Source organism: Panthera leo, chromosome A1, assembly GCF_018350215.1.
Source record: "Panthera leo isolate Ple1 chromosome A1, P.leo_Ple1_pat1.1, whole genome shotgun sequence".
NCBI classification, from domain to species: domain Eukaryota; kingdom Metazoa; phylum Chordata; class Mammalia; order Carnivora; family Felidae; genus Panthera; species Panthera leo.
Window position 1 is genome coordinate 210,661,444 of NC_056679.1, and position 7,553 is coordinate 210,668,996.

Below are 7,553 nucleotides of genomic sequence, written 5' to 3' on the forward strand. Positions count from 1 at the left end.
GAGCCACCCAGGCGCCCCAAAAATATATATTTTTAAAGTGGAAAAAAAACAATGAATCCTCCACTCGGAAATAGCAACTCTGATAATTTTGAATATTTTTCCTAGACTCTTTTTATCTCTGCATATTTTTCATGATGAAATTGTACTGTATAACTAATTTCTAGTCAAATAAGTATTCACAAATAACAAATCAGAAAAACATCTGAGAGGGGCTCAGTAACAGATTTCACTCCTCCACCCTTCAATCTCACCCTTCAATATTCAGTTTCCTAATTGCCACTGCTATTCTCTTTGCACTCTTACTTACACACTCCTGATTCACCCTTTGAACCACATGATGTCTCCATTGGCATCTATGGGGTTGAGGCCAGAGATGCTGCTAAACATTTTAGGATGCACAAGAAAGTCCACTCCTCCCCCCACAATCCAGGGGCGCCAGAGTGGCTCAGTCAGTTAAAAGTCCAGCTCTTGGTTCCGACTCAGGTCATGATCCCACGGTAGGTGGGTTCAACTCCTGCGTGGGGTTTCGTGCTGGCAGTGTGGAGGCTGCTTGGGATTTTCTCTCTCTGCCCATCCTCCGCTCATGAGCATGCTCTGTCTCAAAGATAAATAAATAAACTTAAAAAAATAAGAAAATAATGTTTTTAAAGCCAACCAAAATGCTAGTGGTGCTGAAACTGAAAAACTAGTATGAATAATTCTGGATTTGCCACCCTATGCAATTAGAAAGGAAAAAGAAATGAGAGGTATAAGGGCACCTGGGTGGTTCAGTCAGTTAAGCCTCTGACTCTTGGTTTCAGCTCAGGCCCTGATCTCACAGTTTGTGGGTTCAAGCCTCATATCTGCTCTGGCAGCATGGAGCCTACTTGGGATTCTCCCTCCCCCTCTCTCTGCCCCTTCTCTGCTCTGTCTCTCAAAATAAATAAATAAACAAACATTTTTTTTTAATGAGAGATATAAATATTGGAAGGAAGACACACTTATTTTTGCAGCACGATTATGCACTAGTCCTCCAAAGGAAGCCATTTAGAACACTATTGATCGATTATAACATGTAACAGAAAAAGAAAGTGTAGTAAAAATACAAAAAAATAATGCACATTACAACTTGTTATATTTTAAGGTGTCAACCACAAACCAAATGTGTATAAATGAGCAAATGTTAGCATTTATTTTTTGTAACTTGTTATTTTTTGCAATCATTTTAATTTTTAATCAAAACTACTTTTCTGTCAACAAATGTGGTCTGGAATTAAGTTTTCTGCAGGAATATGCTCTGATGTTTCAGAGGAAAACATTCTGAAGTAGTTACCCAGATTAAGAATCTGGCTTGTAAATCAATAACACTTCTTCCTTCACTGAGAAAGTCTGCTATGAAAAATAACAGCTGACTAAATAGCGTGCTCACTGATGCTGTAAAAATTGTGAATTACTTAAAGGCTAATGCATTAACTTTGACAACATTCTCTTTATTCTTTTACTGTATGAGTTGATCATAAACACGTGCCATTGCATGGTGACATAAAGGGTGGGTTCTTCAGGAAAAAAAAATCTGTTGAGAATATTTGAGCTATGGAAAAATCTCTTTGTGTTTTTGGTCCCAACATTTTAAAGACACAAAATGGACATCCAGACTTACTTTTCTCTAATATCCTCTGTATTTTAATAACTTTAATGCTTCCATGCACGAAAAGGATGCAACATGTTTTATGATGACGGTTAAAATAAAAGAGCAGGGGCACCTGGGTGGCTCAGTCGGTTAAGCGGCCGACTTCGGCTCAGGTCATGATCTTGCGGTCCGTGAGTTCGAGCCCCGCGTCGGGCTCTGTGCTGACAGCTCAGAGCCTGGAGCCTGTTTCAGATTCTGTGTCTCCCTCTCTCTGACCCTCCCCCGTTCATGCTTTGTCTCTCTCTGTCTCAAAAATAAATAAACGTTAGGGGCGCCTGGGTGGCGCAGTCGGTTAAGCGTCCGACTTCAGCCAGGTCACGATCTCGCGGTCCGTGAGTTCGAGCCCCGCGTCAGGCTCTGGGCTGATGGCTCGGAGCCTGGAGCCTGTTTCCGATTCTGTGTCTCCCTCTCTCTCTGCCCCTCCCCCATTCATGCTCTGTCTCTCTCTGTCCCAAAAATAAATTAAAAACGTTGAAAAAAAAAAAATTTAAAAAAATAAATAAATAAATAAACGTTAAAAAAAAATTAAAAAAAATAAAAGAGCAAAAAATGAAAGTAAAAAATTTGGAAGAATGGTTTCTACACACCACTGTGACATTTTTCATAATTTAACCATAATTAACCATGAAGTAGGTGATGATCTCAGTATTGCACACTTGCAAAAAGCAATCACTGAAATTTTCCAGAATTGATAGGATGCTTTGAATGTTATTTCTGTCAAAAGTTCATTCTAGGAAATTTATTAGTTTTGAATCCACTTCTTTTAATCAGAAGATATTACAAATTTGTAACCTTTAAGGATAAGCTGTTGGAATTGAATATCAATGAAAATTGAAGATGGATTTTGAAAATACAGCTTTATTTTGAGAAAAAAAAGTTACAAATGAATATTGAGAACTTGATGACATTGCTTTAACTTCTCATTGCCATTCCCATGAACATACTTCTGAAAGACAAGTTGCTCTTGTATGAGTGTTGTTAAAATAGTTTAGACATCTTTGCCCCATGGTGAGGTGGTGTTGTCAGTCCAACCTCAAGAAGACATGCAAAACACAAGTTTGCTGGTTACATTCAAAACCTTAAATATTGATAGATATGGTCATTCAAAATATATGTATAGGTATTTGCTATTAGAAATAAACTGTGGTGAAGGACTAGATTTTTTACAATGAAGCACTGATCCAAAAAGATGAAAAAAATAAGAAAGTTAACAAAGAGACTTTCCCTCTAAATGTGCTAGGTCCAAGTGGTTGTTAGATGAGTTCTTTCAAACTCATGAAGAATAGAGGATGTAATATTTAAATAGTTCCAGAGCATAGAGAGAAAGGAATGACCCAATTCCTTAGAAGGATCATCATAATAAGATCATCATACTAAGATCATAACAACCCTGATGTGAAAACAAAGAAGAAAAAATAGAAAATTACATTTAAAAAATTCATACAAAATAAATTCACATGATATGTTTCTAAGCACATAGTAAAACAACTCCAGAATAAAATGATAATTCAATAATAGAAAAACTACTCATTTAATTAATACAATTCATGCACCATATTAATAGGTCAAAGGAGAAAAAAAGCATAAGGATTATAGTAGATAGATGCCAAATAGTCATTTGACAATGTTGAGCATCCATTGTTGATGTTTAAAGATAGGAAATGAAGATAAATGGATACTTTTTGATATACATATATTAACAGGAAAGCCAGACACACACACACACACACACACACACACACACACACACACGTCTCAGGCTGAAAGTCAGCATCATGCTGAATGATGAAGTGCTAGAGCTATTCTCCTAAACTAGGAACAAATCAAGATCTCCTATCACCATTATTGTTTAATGTCATTTCCATAAATCTCTCTTGGAGAGATTTGAAGCTCTAATATAGATGTGAGTGTGGCAAATTGAATAATGGGTCCCTAAAGATCTTCTTGGGAGCTGTGAAGATGCTTTATTATATGGCAAAAGGGAATTTGCAGATGTGATTAAGGTAACAGAACCTAAATGGGGTGATTATCCTGGATTATAGATGAGCTTAATCTAATCATGTGATCTCTCAAAAGCACAGAACAAGAAGTTGGAGACTTCCAGTGTGAGAAGGATTTGACATACTGCTGCTGGCTCTGAGTTGGAGGGGCTTGCATGCAAGTGCCTGAAAGAGACCCCTATGTGCTAAGAGTGACTCCCAAATGACAGCCAGCAAGGAGACAGGGAACTCTAACTGCAGGGAACTGGAGTCCACTGACAATGAGCTGGGAAGCAGACGCTCCCAGAGCCTCTCCCCAAGAACCCCGTGAGACAATACCCTGATTTCATCTTTGTGAAACCCATAAAGGAGAAACCAACCCAAACTCCTGACCCACAAAACTGAGATAACACACTTGTGTTGTTTTAAGCTGCTAAATTTGTGTAATTTGCTACATCAATGTTGTGAACTGAGTTGTATTCCCCAAAAGTAATAGGCCTAATCCTCAAGGTGACTGTATTTAGAGACAGGATCTTTAAGGAGGTAATGAAGATTACTTGCGGTCTGGAGTGCCTGGGTGGCTCAGTGAGTTAAGCACCCGGCTTCAGCTCAGGTCATGATCTCACAGTTCTTGAGTTCCTGGACTCTGCACTGACAGTGCAGAGGCTGCTTGGGATTTTCTCTCCTGCCCCACCCCCACCCCCCCCCTCTCTGCCCCTCCCCCACTCACTCTTGCTCTCTCTTTCAAAATAAATAAACAAAATAAAAAAGATTAATTGTGGTCACAAGAGTGGGATCCTAATCCCTATAAGAAGAGGAAGAGAAGCCAGAACCTCACTGCACCACTTCCCAGCACAGAGAAAAGGCCTTGTGAGGACAAGAGAGAAAATAGCCATCTGCAAACCAAGGAGAGAGGCCTCAACAGACACCTTGATCTTGGACTCTTCCAGCCTCAAGGACTGTGAGAAAATACCTTTCTGTTGTTAAGCCCCCCACTCGGTGGTGGGATTGTTACAGCTGTCCTAGCATGGAGCAGACTAACACCGGCAGTAATAGAAAACTAATACAGTTAGTGACAGCACCGATTTGGGGCCGAGCCTTACGGTGTGAGATATCTGGGTTTGTTGGTTTATTTATAATTAGTTGACAATCTATTCTTGCAGTTTCAAAATTTTATCTATGTGATCAAATTTATCAGTTTTTATGGCTCTGGATTTCATGTCTTGCTTAGAAAGGCCATCCCTCCCCGGTTCTCTTTCTCTCTCAAAAATAAATGAATGAATGAATGAATGAATGAATAAATAAATACAAACTTAAGAGAAAACTAGAAATTAGTCTTGGTGGGAGTATTGACACCAAAGAAATTGGTGTCTGCTAATTGCTACAAATCAGTCCTTTTTTTCCCCAGGAAGATTTGGCTCCAGGATTCAAACTACAGCACCAGTTAGTCTTCCCCATGCTCTGGCCAGTCATATGGGAGAGAACAGGGGACAAGAAGCTAAGATAATCTTCTTTTGCTATCATTAAATAATATTTACAAAGATTACTCAGAGGAAGATTTAGATGCCCCCTGGAAGGCTTTTTCAATGCTCAGATTATTGCAATCTTAAGTTTGAAGAGGTTCTTTTTTTTTTTTTTTGGTAAAATAAAGATAAAAATGAGTAGCTTTTATTTTAATAAAATAAATAAAACTCTGAGCTTAAAATATTATACAAGATCATTTTAATAAATGATATGTCTATTAATAGGTAATGTTAAATAACTTATGTTAAGCCCAGACAAAGGAATACCATACAGTGGTCTAACAAGTGTATATGTGCTTGGCATAAAAATTATCATTAAGTAGAAAAAGTAAATAGCAGAAAAATGTGTATCTTATGATTACACTTATGTATACAAAAACTATCGAGAAGAGGTATTGGGGTGCAGCATCTGAGGTGCTGATGATGCTTTATTTCTTGATTTTAAGGGTGGTTATATAAGAGAGTGTTCAGTTTGTGGCAATTTATGACACTAAAAAATGATGCCTACCTTTATATGTGTGTTATACTTAAAAAGTTTACTTACAAACAAAGGCATGTGTGTAGATATTTATGTGTATAATTTCTTAGAAGAAAATTTAGAAATAAACAATTATTCATAGTGTCTTCCTCTGGTGAGGGGGGTGGCCCTTGGGAACTAGCAAAAGGACTCTTACTTTCTACCCTTTATGTTTTGTATTGTTTGAATGTTTTACAGAGAGTATATATTATTTTGTAGGGAGAAAAAAAAAGGTGTGCCCAAGGAACTATTTAAACAATTAACTACACATCTATTCACTTCACCTTGAAAATTGATGTGTTACTTTCTACATTCAGCTGCTTCTTGTGTTCTATTAGAAATTCCAGATGGTGGGGAGGACTACATCCCCCCTTGTGATTTAGGAACACATGAACAAAGGTGACACATCGGTAATGTAAAATCTGTGTGAGAGCCTTCTTCAGAGAAGTCTCATTTATCTTCAAAACCCAAGTAAACTACCTGAGTGGATACGAATTCCATTTTGTGAAATCTTTGTTGAGAGGCGAATAAATAATTGACCAGAAGCCTGCAAGCCCATGCGTTGGCCCTTTCTCTGCTCCTGGAGGCACTTGGATACATATTTCAGCTCTAAAACATTTTTGAAAGTTAAGATGAGAAAATATTTGAGGACTAGAGACACAGCATATTTAACTAATTTGTGCAAGGCTGGCCTTAAAAGTCTTTGAGGGGACTAAGAGAGAGCTCTTTACAGGTCAAAGTGTACATGTTTCTTGAGACTCCTGACCTACGTCTCATCCACTGGAAAATAGACTTTTTAACCCATTTTAATCTAACCAGAGCTGCTGGTATACAGCTGTTCAATTGCACTGAGACTAAGGTGGTCAGGGACTGAAGCCAGCTTTTGTTCCTCCCACACTGCTGCCATGTGGGCACCCTCCACCCAGAGGGGGCACCATTTTCCAAACCACATAAAGCCTGGTGTGTGGTCTAGAGGCTGGTGGTGGCCCTACTTGGACCAATACTACAGACCAGAAAGCGGGACTATTTCTTTTGCATTGGTCATTGGAATACCCTTTGGAATATAAGTCATTTGAGGCCATTACCTAAAACAATGTTAGATTAGGCTCATTTAAATTTCTGGCACTTTTAGAGTGTAAGACTTTTGGTTATAGCAAAATCATGGAAATACCTGGAAACATTTATCTTTACTCAAGCATTGATAATTTTTAAAGCTATGCCTTGGATCACCATTTAAAAAAATTTTTTTTAACGTTTATTTATTTTTGAGACAGAGAGAAACAGAGCATGAACGAGGGAGGGTCAGAGAGAGGGAGACACAGAATCTGAAACAGGATCCAGGCTCTGAGCTGTCAGCACAGAGCCCGACGCGGGGCTCGAACTCACGGACCGTGAGATCATGACCTGAGCCGAAGTCGGCCGCTTAACCGACTGAGCCACCCAGGCGCCCCAGTGGATCACCATTTTAAATCTTTGCTGTCTGGCCTGGCAGAAGGGCTTATTGTATATTGTAGGTTTTAATCCCTTTGAGGTAAATCAATAATGAACACGTTATTATTAGACCAGACAGTCTGGCTAGGAGTCTGAAATTTGCCTTTTCATGCTGCTTGCCCACCTTGAATTAAGCTTGGGGGAAATATCTACTCTCCAAATGCTGGTTCTGGCCAGCTAAACTCTTGGTCAAATCTTAATTTGTGGAGAGTGTATCACAGAATTTATATCTACTCCAAACTCTGGCTAAGATCCTAGGCTTATGCATATGAAACAAGAAGGCAGATAGAAATGAGAGAAGACCTGTAGGTTCTTCTTCAGCAGCAGCAGAGGAAACTATCAAAAATTTGGGGGTGCACTGTTGCCTATTAAAC